This window comes from Nerophis ophidion, linkage group LG06 (genome assembly GCF_033978795.1).
Source record: "Nerophis ophidion isolate RoL-2023_Sa linkage group LG06, RoL_Noph_v1.0, whole genome shotgun sequence".
NCBI lineage: Eukaryota > Metazoa > Chordata > Actinopteri > Syngnathiformes > Syngnathidae > Nerophis > Nerophis ophidion.
The window spans coordinates 58,536,416-58,553,956 of record NC_084616.1 but is presented as its reverse complement, the minus strand read 5'-3'; the positions used below and the strand labels follow the sequence as shown (position 1 = coordinate 58,553,956).

Here is a 17,541-nt window from a genome sequence, read left to right as displayed (position 1 = left end):
TACATTAAAACATTCTTGTTCATACTGCATTAATATATGTTCATTTTAAACTTTCATGCAGAAAGGGAAATTACAACTAAGTCCATCCATCCATCCATCCATTTTCTACCGCTTATTCCCTTTCGGGGTCGCGGGGGGCGCTGGCGCCTATCTCAGCTACAATCGGGCGGAAGGCAGGGTACACCCTGGACAAGTCGCCACCTCATCGCAGGGCCAACACAGATAGACAGACAACATTCACACTCACATTCACACACTAGGGCCAATTTAATGTTGCCAATCAACCTATCCCCAGGTGCATGTCTTTGGAAGTGGGAGGAAGCCGGAGTACCCGGAGGGAACCCACGCATTCACGGGGAGAACATGCAAACTCCACACAGAAAGATCAATTGACCAAAACTGTATTTATTAAACAGTTATTAAGCAGTGGCACAAAAATGCATGTAATTTCAAAACAGAAAGTGCAAGATTGTCAGACATTTTAAAACAAGCTAAGAGTGCACTTTTGTGCATGATGTCACCAAATTGACATGTCAAAACAACACTAAAGTGCACTTTTTGTAAAGAATGCGACTACAATATTTTAAAACAAATAAAGTGCACTTTTGTGCCTGATGTCACACAAGATATTTCAAAAACTGTAGAATATAAATTAGCTGCATAATAGGAAATTTAATAGTGTATGTCCTTCGCTATGTGGTAGTTTACTGCGGACATTATCTCCTTCTGTTGTTGACTATTTTTTTCATACGGTGTTGATCTGGAAATGGAAGTTGCCAGGCTCAATTGGGTCATTGCTGGTTGCTTTTGCATTTTGTTGGGTGTGGCATCGGCCGGAGATGTTGACATGCGGAGTTTCAAGCATTCTTCATTCTGTAGCGGGTGACTTTTCAAATGATGCTACAAATTAGCAGTGGTGCTACTCTTTGTAGCAACACTTTTGCCGCATACTTGATATATTACTGTTGTCTGTTCAACATCTATCCGCTTGAAGCCAAATTACCGCCAGATGATTTACCCCCTGCTGTTTTTCTTGGGAATTCATTATTCCTCCTTCATTTGTTACCAGATTTGCACCATTTCTCTCTCGTATTACCATTCACACCACTCCACTAGCATCACAACTAACGTTACCCATGCCGCTACCTCTCTGCTCGGCAAGGGTGTATGACGTTGCACGCGTGACATGATATGACGTATGTAAGAAGGTGCGTTTGTTTGATCTCTCTGTGAAGAGAGACAAGAAAGAGTGAGAAACAAATGTAGTGTAATGCCCGCAGCTAAAAGCAAGTGCGTGAGAATGTATACTCAAATATCACGATATAGTCATTTTCTATATCGCACAGAGACAAACCCGCGATATATCGAGTATAGGCAATATATCGAGTATATTCAATATATCGAGTATATTCAATATATCGCCCAGCCCTAACTGTGTGGCACCTTGAGACAAGAATATGTTGAAGGTCTAAATATAAAATGTCTTCTTCATTCGTTAATTGTGCAGTTTCATGCATTTTTACTATATGTATAATATATAAAAATTGCAAATCGAATCGCAATTTTGAAAAATAAAATTACAATGTTTTTTTTCTCAAAATTGTGCAGCCCTACAAAACACTGTTTTACCTATTATAATGAAAACCATAATTAAAAATTGTGATGTTCATATTCCATCCATTTACTACCGCTTTATCAAAAATAACTATGATTCATATTTTCAGCCTTGTTTTTTTGCACTGCATTATAAACTCCAAGATGTACACTGACTACTCTAAATTACAGCAATGTTTAATTTCCACAGTATCTGCGATAGACTCCAGCAACCCCTGCGACCATGAGAGGGACAAGCGGTGGGAAATTGATGAATGTCCTTTGAGAAGATAAAATGGTTAATGAAACGTGAGTGGACCCATTTCTGCAAGACACTTATACTGAATCATAGCAAACGTTGCAATTAAAGGTTCCTAACAACCATGTCGTGTTGGATCTTGCAGCACATGAACGGAAGGTTAAACTAAACTAAATATCTGCAATACCACACAAACGGTGAATGCATAGTTGGCTAGTTCCAGACAGACTTATGCATTCGAAAAGGGCAATGTATTGACGAAAGCACCACATGCAGAGATGTATCTAAATAATTTATCCACTGACTGAGAAAGGAATGAAGATCCCCCACGAGTTTTGGATCTGAAAAGGTTTGCTAGGTGGTCCTCAACGTTTTTGTAGGTGCGGACCGGTCAACGCTTAAACAATGTGTCCCACGGACCGGGGAGGGGGAGGGGGGGTGTTTTGTTTTTTTGTTTTTTGATTGTTTTTTCCATAAAAAAATACAATCATGTGTGCAGACTGTATTGATCTATAGTATTACAGTATATAATGTATATAGTGTGTTTTTTATGTTTATTTAATCATTAAAAAAAAATATATATATATATATACCACATTTGCTTGAATTGCCGCAGGGCATATAGTATGCGCCTGCCTTGAATTACTGCCAGGTCAAACTCGCTTCCCAAAATAATTAGCGCATGCTTAGTATTACCGCCTGGTCAAACTCGTGACACCATGAGTGACACTTCCCCTGTCATCATTTTCAAAACGGAGGAGGCTGATTTCAATACCGGTAATTTGAAATCGCATAAAGGGAAGAAGATTTAGAGCTATTCAGTAGGATTTAAGGTCCAAGCTTACATCACACTCACATTTTTACTACATACCTTTGGTAAGTGCTGGAGTGAGAAGAGGCTTTAAAATAATTTGCGCATGCTTACTTTTACCGCATGCCTTTGGTAAGCGCAGGAGTGAGAAGAGGTTTTAAATTAATTAGCGCCCCGGCGGAAATTCAAGAAAATACGGTTTTTCCTTGAATTGCCGCAGGGCATATAGTATGCGCCTGCCTTGAATTGCTGCCGGGTCAAACTCCCTTCCCAAAATAATTAGCGCATGCTTAGTATTACCGCCTGGTCAAACTTGTGACATCATGAATGACACTTCCCCTGTCATCATTTTCAAAACGGAGGAGGCTGATTTCAATACCGGTAATTTGAAATCGCATAAAGGGAAGAAGATTTAGAGCTATTCAGTAGGATTTAAGGTCCAAGCTTACATCACACTCAAATTTTTACCGCATACCTTTGGTAAGTGCCGGAGTGAGAAGAGGTTTTAAAACAATTAGCGCATGCTTACTTTTACTGCTTGCCTTTGGTAAGCGCAGGAGTGAGAAGAGGTTTTAAATTAATTAGCGCCCCAGCGGCAATTCATGAAAATACGGTATATATATATATATGTTGTTTTTTTTTATTGTGCCGCCCGGTACCAATCGGTCCGCGGACTGGTAGCGGGCTGCGGCCCGGTTGTTGGGGACCACTGTGCTAGGACGTTCACTGACCACGACAACGTCCATTGAAAGTCGACATGATTGCGACCAGAAGTGAAACACAAACATTCATTTCATGTTAATGGCTGACCAAGCTTGTGAAGACACCTATTTTCCACCTTTCAGGCCCAGCGATTCCGGCTACCTCCTGTTCCCTCCCCGCGATTTCCTGACGCAATTGCCCGGGAGGACGTGAAGCGAGCAGGGCAGGGAAAAGTTACCCCGCCGGCCGACTGAGGATTGAATCAACTGCTGTCCTAATAACTGCGGGTTTGGCTGCGACACGACACCGAAACTTATAGAAACTTAATCGCCGCCATGATAACACAGTATTATGTTGCCTTAGAGTCCCACATGGTACACTGGTGTATTAAAAGCCAACATCTACTGCCATGACAGGTGATACTCTCAGGTACTGTCGCCACAGTTATCAAAACACGAGAAGATGAACATAAAAACATAAACAACTAACCTGGTCGTGCTTCTGCTGCGGGAGACTATTGTTCCACTCGTGTATGGTAATCCACTGCGACAAGTTCCCCCAACTACTATGCAGCAAAACGCTAGCCGGAGCCGTCAGACAAGTCTTGTCTGCGGGGGTCTTACGCCACGTCCCGCCGCTTGAGAGCGTCTATGGGCGACCCGCAATGGCGCATTATTGGTCCCCCTCACTTGAGTTTACACGGAGCGTCGTCCCGGTCGGTGATGATCAGCCATATCGCTGATGTGGTCTGTGTCGATCCCAAGTGGAGGCGGTGGCGTTATCCCGGAAAACACCGCAAGGGGTGTGCGTGTTGTTGTGTGTGTTACCCCACAAGCCCCCACCTTCACCCCAATAATAAGAAGGGGTGTTTGTGTCACCCCACAAGCCCCCACCTTCACCCTAATAATAAGAAAGGGTGTTTGTGTTACCCCCAAAGCCCCCACCTTCACCCTAATAATAAGAAAGGGTGTTTGTGTTACCCCCAAAGCCCCCACCTTCACCCTAATAATAAGAAGGGGTGTTTGTGTTACCCCACAAGCCCCCACCTTCACCCTAATAATAAGAAGGGGTGTTTGTGTTACCCCACAAGCCCCAACCTTCACCCTAATAATAAGAAGGGGTGTTTGTGTCACCCCACAAGCCCCCACCTTCACCCTATTAATAAGAAGGGGTGTTTGTGTTACCCCACAAGCCCCCACCTTCACCCTAATAATAAGAAGGGGGGGTTTGTGTTACCCCACAAGCCCCCACCTTCACCCTAATAATAAGAAGGGGTGTTTGTGTTACCCCACAAGCCCCAACCTTCACCCTAATAATAAGAAAGGGTATTTGTGTTACCCCACAAACCCCCACCTTCACCCTAATAATAAGAAGGGGTGTTTGTGTTACCCCACAAGCCCCAACCTTCACCCTAATAATAAGAATGGGTGTTTGTGTCACCCCACAAGCCCCCACCTTCACCCTAATAATAAGAAGGGGTGTTTGTGTTACCCCACAAACCCCCACCTTATTCCTATTAATAAGAAGGGGTGTGTGTGTTACCCCACAAGCCCCCACCTTCACCCTAATAATAAGAAGGGGTGTTTGTGTTTCCCCACAAGCCCCCACCTTCACCCTAATAACAAGAAGAGGTGTTTATGTTACCCCACAAACCCCCACCTTAATCCTATTAATAAGAAGGGGTGTGTGTGTTACCCCACAAGCCCCCACCTTCACCCTAATAATAAGAAGGGGTGTTTGTGTCACCCCCACAAGCCCCCACCTTCACCCTAATAATAAGAAGGGGTGTTTGTGTCACCCCACAAACCCCCACCTTCACCCTAATAATAAGAAGGGGTGTTTGTGTTACCCCACAAACCCCCACCTTCATCCAATTAATAAGAAAGGGTGTGTGTGTTACCCCACAAGCCCCCACCTTCACCCTAATAATAAGAAGGGGTGTTTGTGTTACCCCACAAGCCCCAACCTTCACCCTAATAATAAGAAGGGGTGTTTGTGTCACCCCACAAGCCCCCACCTTCACCCTAATAATAAGAAGGGGGGTTTGTGTTACCCCACAAGCCCCCACCTTCACCCTAATAATAAGAAGGGGTGTTTGTGTTACCCAACAAACCCCCACCTTCATCTTATTAATAAGAAGGGGTCTGTGTGTTACCCCGCAAACCCCCACCTTCATCCTATTAATAAGAAGGGGTGTGTGTGTTACCCCGCAAACCCCCACCATCCCCCTATTAATACAAACCCCGTTTCCATATGAGTTGGGAAATTGTGTTAGATATAAATATAAACGGAATACAATGATTTGCTAATCCTTTTCAACCCATGCACTGCAAAGACAAGATATTTGATGTTCAAACTCATAAACTTTATTTTTTTTTTGCAAATAATAATTAACTTATAATTTCATGGCTGCAACACGTGCCAAAGTAGCTGGGAAAGGGCATGTTTACCACTGTGTTACATCACCTTTTCTTTTAACAACACTCAATAAACGTTTGGGAACTGAGGAAACTAATTGTTGAAGCTTTGAAAGTGGAATTCTTTCCCATTCTTGTTTTATGTAGAGCTTCAGTCGTTCCGCTGTTGCATTTTACGCTTCATAATGCGCCACACATTTTCGATGGGAGTCAAGTCTGGACTGCAGGCGGGCCAGGAAAGTACCCGCACTCTTTTACAGATGTGTAAGTTACCCATGCCTTGGGCACTATAACACCTCCATACCATCACAGATGCTGGCTTTTGAACTTTGCGCTTATAACAATCCGGATGGTTATTTTCCTCTTTGTTCCGGAAGACACCACGTCCACAGTTTCCAAATATAACTTGAAATGTGGTCTCGTCAGACCACAGGACACTTTTCCACTTTGCATCAGTCCATATTAGATGAGCTCGGGCCCAGCGAAGCCGGCAGTGTTTCTGGGTATTGTTGATAAATGGGTTTCGCTTTGCATAGTAGAGTTTTAACTTGCACTTACAGATGTAGCAACCAACTGTAGTTACTGACAGTGGTTTTATGAAGTGTTCCTGAGCCGATGTGGTGATATCCTTTACACACTGATGTCGGTTTTTTGATGCAGTACCGACTGAGGGATCAAAGGTCCGTAATATCATTGCTTGCGTGCAGTGATTTCTCCAGATTCTCTGAACATTTTGATGATTTTACGGACCGTAGATGGTAAAATCCGTAAATTCCTTGCAGTAGCTCGTTAAAAAATGTTGTTCTAAAGCTGTTGGACAATTTTCTTACAAAGTGGTGACCCTCGCCCCATCCTTGTTTATGAATTATTTAGCATTTCATAGAAGCACATTTTATACCCAGTCATGGCACCCACCTGTTCCAAATAAGGGTTTGATGAGCATTCCTCAACTTAATCAGTATTTATTGCCACCTTTCCCAACTTTTTTGTCACATGTTGCTAGCATCAAATTTTAAAGTTAATAATTATTTGCAAACAAAAAAATGTTTATCAGTTTGAACATCAATTATGTTGTCTTTGTAGCATATTCAACTGAATGTGAGTTGAAAATTATTTGAAAATCATTGTATTCCGTTTATATTTACATCTAACACAATTCCCCAACTCAAATGGAAACAGGGTTTGTAAAAAGGTGGTTTTTGTGTTACCCCACAAGCCCCCACCTTTACCCTAATAATAAGAAGGGGTGTGTGTGTTACCCAACAAACCCCCACCTTCACCTTATTGATAAAAAGGGGGGTCTGTGTTACCCCACAAGCCCCCTGCTTCACCTTAATAATAAGAAGGGGTGTGTTTGTTAACCAACAAACCCCCACCTTCACCCTATTGATAAGAAGGGGTGTATGTGTTTACCCCACAAACCCCCCCCCCTCACCCTATTAATAAGAAGGGGATAAGATATACTTTCATTTAGGAGAGTGGGGGCAGTGGCTGAGCACCCAGTTTTAGGGCCCTTTAAGACTCCCGTATGTTTACATGAAGTAAAAAAGAGATAATGCATGGATTTGATTAAAACCAGCTTTTTAAAACATATGTAAAAAAACAAATGTTTTAACTTTTTAAAGATGGGATCAACATAACTAGATAACCCCCTAAATCAGTGTTTCTAAAAACTTTTTACCACCAAGTTCCACCTCAGAAAACACTTGGCTCTCCAAATTCCACCATATTGAGCCTGCGTGAAGTTGCATATTGACCAATACTAAAATACAGAAGCGTAGTAGGCCTAAGTATTCATTAAAACAAGACAAATATTTATTTAATATTGGGCCACTGTAACAGTACATAAAGTTTGGATATAGAAAAATAAAACACTGTACTTTAATCAAGTAATTCCTTGGTGTGCCACAAGATAGAGCCCAATTACCATCAGTGGTACACATACCATGGTTCTCGCCCGGAAAAGGGTGGAGTGCCATCTCCGGGTTGGGGAGGAGACCCTGCCCCAAGTGGAGGAGTTCAAATACCTAGGAGTCTTGTTCATGAGTGGGGGAAGAGTGGATCGTGAGATCGACAGGTGGATCGGTGCAGCGTCTTCAGTAATGCGAACGTTGCATCGATCCGTTGTGGGGAAGAAGGAGCTGAGCCGGAAGGCAAAGCTCTCAATTTACTGATCGATCTACGTTCCCATCCTCACCTATGGTCATGAGCTTTGGGTCATGACCGAAAGGATAAGATCATGGGTACAAGCGGCCGAAATGAGTTTCCTCCGCCGTGTGGCGGGGCTCTCCCTTAGAGATAGGGTGAGAAGCTTTGCCATCCGGGAGGAAGTCAAAGTAAAGCCGCTGCTCCTCCACATCGAGAGGAGCCAGATGAGGTGGCTCGGGCATCTGGTCAGGATGCCACCCGAACGCCTCCCTAGGGAGGTGTTTAGGGCACGTCCAGACGGTAGGAGGCCACGGGGAAGACCCAGGACACGTTGGGAAGACTATGTCACCCGGCTGGCCGGGGAACGCCTTCGCGATCCCCCGGGAAGAGCTAAACGAAGTGGCTGGTGAGAGGGAAGTCTGGGCTTCCCTGCTTAGGCTGCTGCCCCCGCGACCCGACCTCGGATAAGCGGAATATGATATATGGATGGATGGATGGTACAAATACCATACCATACATGCCAAAAATGCATTATAATTCACCAGAATGTGAATTTGAATAATACAAAACCCAAACCAGTGAAGATGGCACGTTGTGTAAATCGTAAATAAAAAACATAATACAATGATTTGCAAATCTTTTTCAACCTATATTCAATAGAATACACTGCAAAGACAATATATTTAATGTTAAAACTGAAAATCTTTTTTTTTTTTTCCGCAAAAAATCAGTATCTTAAAATTTAATGGCAGCAACACATTGCAAAAAAGTTGGCATGGGGGCATTTTTACCACTGTGATACATCGCCTTTCCTTTTAACAACACTCAGTAAACGTTTGGGAATTGAACAGACCAACTTTTTAAGCTTTTCTGGTGGAATTATTTCCCATTCTTGCTTGATGTACAGCTTAAGTTGTTTAACAGTCCGGGATCTCCATTTTCGTATTTTTCGCTTTATAATGTGCGACACATTTTAAATGGGGGACAGGTCTGGACTACAGGCAGGCCAGTCAAGTACCCACACTCTGTTACTACGAAGCCATGCTGTTGTAACATGTGCAGAATGTGGGTTGGCATTGTCTTGCTGAAATAAGCAGGGGCGTCCATGAAAAAGGCTTTGCTTGGATGGCCGCATATGTTGCTCCAAAACCTGTATGTACCTTTCAGTATTAATGATGCCTTCACAGATGTGTAAGTTACCAATGCCTTGGGCACTAATACACCCCCATACCATCACAGATGCTGGCTTTTGAACTTTACGCCTATAACAGTCGGGATGTTTCTTTTCCTATTTGGTCCAGAGGACACAATCTCTAGCAGTTTCCAAAAACTATTTGAAATTTGGATACGGGCATTGCTACTTACGTACAGTGATTTCTCCAGATTCTCTGAACCATTTGATGATATTACAGACAGTAGATGGGGAAATCCCTAAATTCCTTGCAATAGCTCGTGGAGAAACATTGTTTTTAAACTGTTGGACAATTTGCTCACACATTTGTTACTCGGTGGCCTAGTGGTTAGAGTGTCCGCCCTGAGATCGGTAGGTTGTGAGTTCAAACCCCGGCCGAGTCATACCAAAGACTATTAAAAAAATGGGACCCATTGCCTCCCTGCTTGGTACTCAGCATCGAGGGTTGGAATATGGCATTAAATCACCATAAATGATATGGTGAATGGTAAAGAATTCTGCTTTCAAAGCTTCAACAATTAGTTTCCTCAGTTCCCAAATGTTTATTGAGTGTTGTTAAAAGAAAATGTGATGTAGCACAGTGGTGAACATGCCCTTTCCCAACTACTTTGGCACGTGTTGCAGCCATGAAATTCTAAGTTAATTATTATTTGCAAAAAAAAAAAAGTTTATGAATTTGCACAACTGCGATGAGGTGGCGACTTGTCCAGGGTGACCCTGCCTTCCGTCCGATTGTAGCTGAGATAGGCACTAGCGCCCCCCGCGACCCCAAAGGGAATAAGCGGTAGAAAATGGATGGATGGATGGACTTTGCACATCAAATATCTTGTCTTTGTAGTGCATTCAATTGAATATAGGTTGAAAATGATTTGCAAATAATTGTATTCCGTTTATATTTACATCTAACAGAATTTCCCAACTCATATGGAAACGGGGTTTGTAATAAATAAATAAATAATTAAATTGTTCTTGCAATGGTGAATTATAGGCAACATGTTTAAAGTGCAGTTCCCATTTAAATTTACACAATGATACAGCACATATTTAGTGTCACACCAAGTTCAAAAAGGAGTAGGAAGAAGCAAATCTTATTTAATCCTACCCCTTCTCCATTTCATAAGTGTTACTAATACTTTTGTTCACCTCCTGTAACATAAATATGTATGTACATAATATTGATAAACACATTCACATCATTTAAAAATATATAATGTTCTTAAAATTTGCTAATACACATGATTATTATTGGTGGATAATACAAATCATAATACATCATTATTATTCTGATTATATTATTATCATTACTAGTGCATCTCCTGGGGATTAAAACCTAGTGATGCCTCTGTTTCTAACTTAAAACGAGGGTGTTTGAAGGCATCACAGTTATGTACAATGAGATGCAAAAGTGAAACTTGTATACTGCTTCTCCTCTGCTGCCACACATAGATTTGGTGTTTTTACTTTTCTTTTATCAACAAGTGTTACAAATATCCTGGAGTAAATGCATAAAGGTGAGTTTTGTGACGTTATATACGTGTTGTTAGATAAAGTGTCCCATGCTGGGTTTGCAGCTATCGAGATGGAAATAACCATTTTGCGTTTTTGATTGGGGTTGTCGCCAGTTAAACATTTTTAGTTTAATTCAAACAACCTTATTCTTAAACTTTCACGAGTAAATGTATTCTGTATTAATATTCATGACATCATTGTTTTATAATTTACATATTTAAAAAAAATTAATTCAAACATTCCAAAAGCCTCAGGGCTCCCATATGTTTGGGATCCCAGTACAACATCCCGATATACCCCCGAGTGCGGGTGTCATCAGGGAAATCCTCCCTCATTACCTTAACCAAAATTACATTTTAATATGTGTCCTCTGAGATAATACATGATTGTGCATGCAAATACATGGAAATGAAACATTATTATTCATCACTTTGTCATGAAATATGGGGCAAACATTTTAACCCAATCATTCTCAAACTGTGGTATGGGTCTAACTTGTGGTATGCCAAAGAAGTCTGTAAATAGGTACTGTATATGGAGTATCATATTTCATGATGTGTGTGCATTGTGTGTAATTTTAAATCTCTGCCTTGTTTTAACACATTTTTAGGCCTACAAAGCTAGTGTATTTTATTGTTGGTCAATATGGTGCTACTTAAAGTGCTAAAGTGTTTTCTGAAGTTTGAGAACCATCCATCCATCCATCCATCCATTTCCTACCACTTATTCCCTTCGGGGTCGCAGGGGGCGCTGGCGCCTATCTCAGCTGCAATCGGGCGGAAGGCGGTGTACACCCTGGACAAGTCACCACCTCATCGCAGAGTTTGAGAACCATTTACCTATAAGAAAGTTTTTACCTTTCATAACATTGGGCTTTTCTGTCAACAACTCAAGTTTGAAGTGTGCCAGGATGCTGTATATACCCTGTTATGATGTTGTATGCTGACATAGGGGCAGCACGTTGGAACGGGGGTTGAGGGCGTGTGCCTCAGAATAAGAAGGTCCTGGGTTCGATTCCCAGGCTTGGGGTCTTTCTGTGTGGAATTTGCATGGTCCCTGTGACTGCGTGGGTTCCCTCCGGCTTCCTCCAACCTCGAAAGTTATGCACCTGGGGATAGGTTGATTGGCAAGACTAAATTCGCCCTAGTGTGGGAATATGAGTGTGAACGTTGTCTATCAGTTCAGTGGCCTTATGGTTAGAGTGTCCGCCTTGAGACAGGGAGGTTGTGAGCTCTAAACCTCGGCCAAATAATACCAAAGACCACATAAAATGGGACTCATTGCTTCCCTGCTTGGCACTTGGCATCAAGGGTTGGGATCCATCCATCCATATTGTACTGCTTATTCCCTTTGGGATTGCGGGGGCCGCTGGTGCCTATCTCAGCTACAATCGGGCGGAAGGCGGTGTACACCCTGGACAAGTCGCCACCTCATCGCAGAGGGTTGGGATTAGGGGGGTAAATAATAATAATAACAATACTTTTTATTTGTTATAGTGATTTTCAGAGTACTCAGAAACGGATAAAAAAAATTGAATATAAAACAGTTCAAAGTAATAAGTAATAATATAAAATACAGGAAATATAAAAGCAGTACATTGTGAAATACAGAACAATGCTGGACATTTACAAGACAGGACACTAATCACTGGTTGTAAGCAGATCTGAAGAAATGTGTTTTGAGAAGGCTTTTGAAGGTAGGAAAGTCTTAGTTAGCAGTCACGGATGGGTTTGGGAAGAGAGTTCCGGAGGGTGGGAGCAGCGATGGAGAAGGCTCTAAATCACCAAATGATTCCCGAGCGTGGCACATGCTGCTCCTCACATCTACCCTCACTTCCCAGGGGGTGGACATAGGCAGTGCCGGCCCAAGCCTCCATGGGGCCCTAAGCAATATTTAAATTTTGGGGCCCTCTATTTCTGCCAATAATATTGATTGTTGATCATTCACACTCCTACTATAAACTCATTGCGGCTCTGGCAGTGTTGTTTACATTATCCTATTGTCAGCCTGGCATGTCTTTACAAATGACATTTTCATTTATGAAGATATGGGGGTGGCCCAGTTAAGAACATAAATAATACCAATGAATGAACGAATGATGTCCAGAGTGCCACATATGGTTCCTAATCTTAAAATGTAGAAAACATTCAGCTACAAGAGTGGCCTGGGGTTGAACTGTCCAAGTAATAAAGCTTTGTATTTACAGTAAAAGTGTCATCTTGTCTCAACAGTCTTGTACATATTAGTCTTTAATTACTAGTTTATATTTGTAGTTAATTGTTCATATTTAATGTTTACTTTGTACGAAGAGAGCGCAGTCTACGGAAGTTACAAATGTATGCCATCCATCCATCAATTTTCTACCGCTTATTCCCTTTCGCGGTCGCGGGGGGCGCTGGCACCTATCTCAGCTACAATCGGGCGAAAGGCAGGGTACACCCTGGACAAGTCGCCACCTCATCGCAGGGCCAACACAGATAGACAGACAACATTCACACTCACATTCACACACTAGGGCCAATTTAGTGTTGCCAATCAACCTATCCCCAGGTGCATGTCTTTGGAGGTGGGAGGAAGCCGGAGTACCCGGAGGGAACCCACGCATTCACGGGGAGAACATGCAAACTCCACACAGAAAGATCCCGAGCCTGGATTTGAACCCAGGACTACAGGACCTTCGTATTGTGAGGCAGACGCACTAACCCCTCTGCCACCGTATGCATAATTTCCAAAAACGATTTGCAAAGGGAATACATTTAGATTAGGTAATTACAGCCTTTAATAGGTCAATAATTCATAACAACACTGATTTTGATGCCTTATTATTTATATTTTTTGGAACAATTACAAAAAAACAGACTACCTCTCTTTAACTGAATAACGGACATGCCAAAAAAGTGTTAAAGGTAATATTTTTTAAATTTAATTGACGCTTTAATTTTTGCCAACAGTTTTAGACCTACAGCATCTATAGATATAACATTTTTATATATTCCTAACATTCATTTAATGTTTTATGCTCTCTTTTTGTACAAACAACAACAAAAAAGAAGAAAACATTTTTTATGATGTGGAAAACACCCCAAATATGCAATAATTGAATAAGTGAGTTGCAAAGTGGAATACTTTAAATGAGGTAATTACAGCCTTTATTAGGTCAGTGATTAAAAACACTGATTTTGATGCATTATTTTGCTGAAAAAAGGACAAACTCTAAAATGTAAGTTATAAGTTAAATTTTTTTTTTTTATTACTTTAAGCGCTTATAAATTTTAAGCACTTTTAGACCATTTCTGTAGATATAACGTTTTTATTTTTTTAATGTCTTTTGTGTTTATTTCTTTTTTGTAAAGAAAAAATACATATTTTTCAATGTCTTTTATGTTTATTTATTTTTTGTAAAGAAAAAAAAATACATATATACTTGGAGAGACATCGATCTATATAGAAACCAAACCATACAGCTATTCAGCATCTTTGTATTCCCACTATGTGGATATTTAAACGGCACCATGAGTGAAAGTAACCTTGCATACAGGTTTAAAAGGCCTAAGAGCATTCAATTCTGTTTTATTTACACTATGTAAACTCCTTGCATCAAAATTCATTTTTAAATATAATAGATAATAAGAGACCATAGAAAATGTTACAAATAATCTACTCTTTAAGTTGTACTTGTAAAAGTGGTCTTGTTTATAAACTATTACAAAAAGTAATGTCTGCTTTTAGAATAAAAAGAAAACACTTAACAATTTCAGAAAACACAAAAGCAAAAGTCTAAACAGTTTACAATTTCAAAAACACAAAAATCAAAGACTAAGTACTTTACAATAAAAAAAAACACAAAAGCAAAAGACTAAACCGTTTACAATTTTACAAAACACACAAAAAAAGACTAAATACTTTACAAATACAAAAAACACAAAAGCAAAAGACTAAACCGTTTACAATTTTACAAAACACAAAAACAAAAGACAAAATACTTTACAATTACAGAAAACACAAAAACCGAAACAACTATCACAGATTGACAGCTGAATCAGCCAATCAATGTTCATCTGAAATAGTAAACAAAGAGGTCAGTGATTGGCTGATTTAGCTGTCAATCTTGGATTTGGGAAATTATGTTTCCGGTTTATGAAATTGTAATTAGTTTGAACTTTGTTGTTGTGTTTTCTGAAATTGTAAAGTGCTTTGTCTTTTTGAAATTCTAAACTGATTCGTCCTTTATTTAGTTTTCTTTAATTGCAGGCCACCGTAGATGATAGTTCTGTCATTTGTGGTCTTCAATTTGAAGTTGTTTGCATTCAATTTAACTGAACAAAAACCACACAAACAGAAAGGCTGCACGGGGTATTATTGTGTGGTACAAAGCAAAGAAAGACTTTTGTCTACCACTTTCTGTTGCACTGTGCAATAAGAATTTTTTGTTAATTTCACGGTGGCAGAGGGGTTAGTGCGCCTGCCTCACAATACGAAGTTCCTGCAGTCCTGGGTTCAAATCCAGGCTCGGGATCTTTCTGTGTGGAGTTTGCATGTTCTCCCCGTGAATGCGTGGGTGCCATCCGGGTACTCCGGCTTCCTCCCACTTCCAAAGACATGCACCTGGGGATAGGTTGATTGGCAACACTAAATTGGCCCTAGTGTGTGAATGTGAGTGTGAATGTTGTCTGTCTATCTGTGTTGGCCCTGCGATAAGGTGGCGACTTGTCCAGGGTGTATCCCGCCTCCTGCCCGATTGTAGCTGAGATAGGCGCCAGCACCCCCCGCGACCCCAAGGGAATAAGCGGTAGAAAATGGATGGATGTTAATTTCTTTTGGGGGCCCCCTGGTGGCCGCGGGGCCCTAATCAAGCGCTTAGTTCCCTTATGCCTTGGGCCGGCTCTGGACATAGGGATGGGTCAAATGCAGAGAACAAATTTCACCACACCCAGTGTGTGTGTAGCAATCGTTGGGACTTTAACATTAACTTATCTGTGTTGGCCTTGCGATAAGGTGTCCACTGTTCCAGGGTGTACCCGAATGCAGCTGGGATAGGCTCCAGCACCCCCGCAACCCTGAGGTCAATCAATCAATGTTTACTTATATAGCCCTAAATCACTAGTGTCTCAAAGGGCTGCACAAACCACAACACAAACCACTACGACATCCTCGGTAGGCCTACAAAAGGGCAAGGAAAACTCACACTCAGTGGGACGTCGGTGACAATGATGACTATGAGAACCTTGGAGAGGAGGAAAGCAATGGATGTCGAGCGGGTCTAACATCATACTGTGAAAGTTCAATCCACAATGGATCCAACACAGTCGCGAGAGTCCAGTCCAAAGCGGATCCAACACAGCAGCGAGAGTCCCGTTCACAGCGGAGCCAGCAGGAAAACATCCCAAGCGGAGGCGGATCAGCAGCGCAGAGATGTCCCCAGCCGATACACAGGCGAGCAGTACATGGCCACCGGATCGGACCGGACCCCCTCCACAAGGGAGAGTGGGACATAGGAGAAAAAGAAAAGAAATGGCAGATCAACTGGTCTAAAAAGGGAGTCTATTTAAAGGCTAGAGTATACAAATGAGTTTTAAGATGAGACTTAAAACTCACCTACTGAGGTGGCATCTCAAACTTTTACCGGGAGGGCATTCCAGAGTAATGGAGCCCGAAATGAAAACGCTCTATAGCCCCAGACATTTTTTGGGCTTTGGGAATCACTAATAAGCCGGATAAATGGTAGGGATGGATGGATACTGACAAACTGTGTATACCGGCTCAAGATGTAAAATAACAAAGCATATGGGGCAGGAGCTTTATCTCGAAAGCTGATCCCTTTTGTAGAACTTGTATTGGAAATGGTGGGTAACATTTTTTAAAATCATCCATCAATCTATCCACCCATCCATTTTCTACCGCTTATTCCCTTTGGGGTCGCATTTTTTTTTAATCGTAAGCACATTAAAGGCCTACTGAAACCCACTACTACCGACCACGCAGTCTGATAGTTTATATATCAATGATGAAATATTAACATTGCAACACATGCCAATACGGCCTTTTTAGTTTACTAAATTACAATTTTAAATTTCCTGCGGAGTTTCTTGTTGAAAACGTCGCGGAATGATGACGCAAGTTTTTGACATTATTGGTTGGAGGGGACATATTAGCTCAGCACCACTTACGGCTAACAGTCGTTTCTTTTCATCGCATAATTACACAGTAATTTGGACATCTGTGTTGCTGAATCTTATGCAATTTGTTCAATTAATAATGGAGACTATAAAGAACAATGCTGTTAGTGGAAAGCGGTGGATTGCAGCTGTCTTTAGCACCGAGACACAGCCGGTGTTTCTTTGTTTGTTGTGAAGTGGAGCGGCATGTTTTTGGATGGGGAAATTGTGCTATATATCTTACCTGAGACATCAATAGATTATTCGTCGTCCTGCAGCAGCTGTCATGTCAAAAAAGGCAGCTGTGACCTTGGCTCCTCTCTGAGACACTGCGTTTTCACCGCAGCCATCCGACCTCGAGGTATGCCTTTACAATCTTTAAAATCTCACTAAAACACTATTAAAACAATAAGCAGATAAGGGATCTTCCAGAATTATCCTAGTAAATGTGTCTAAAAATCTGAATCACTCACAATGCAATCGCCTTATTTTTTTTTAACTTTATTACATTATTCATTTATTTTTATTTTTTCTAGTCCTTCGCTATTAATATCCCCAGCCACGAATCTTTCATCCTTGCTCAAATTAATGGGGAAATTGTCGTTTTCTAGCTCTTTTTGTTGGAGGCTCCCATTATAAACAATGTGAGGATGTGAGGAGCCCTCACATGGGTGACGTCATCGTCTGTGACTTCCGGTACAGGCAATACTTTTTTATTAGCGGCCAAAAGTTGCGAACTTTATCGTGGATGTTCT

General features: G+C 41.4%; 1 protein-coding gene across 3 annotated transcripts in view; it reads right to left on the bottom strand.

The window, feature by feature from the left end:
- Positions 1 to 4,154, bottom strand: part of LOC133555023 (cyclin-dependent kinase 17-like) — a 96,909-nt gene extending 92,755 nt beyond the window's left edge. Inside the window, exon 1 of one of the 3 annotated variants that reach the window (XM_061904435.1) lies at positions 3,855 to 4,154. The gene's annotated coding sequence lies outside the window, so the exon portion shown is untranslated. The remainder of the gene's footprint in view (positions 1 to 3,854) is intronic. The other 2 variants (XM_061904436.1, XM_061904438.1) reach the window with 2 other exon arrangements.
- Positions 4,155 to 17,541: the final 13,387 nt, after the last annotated feature.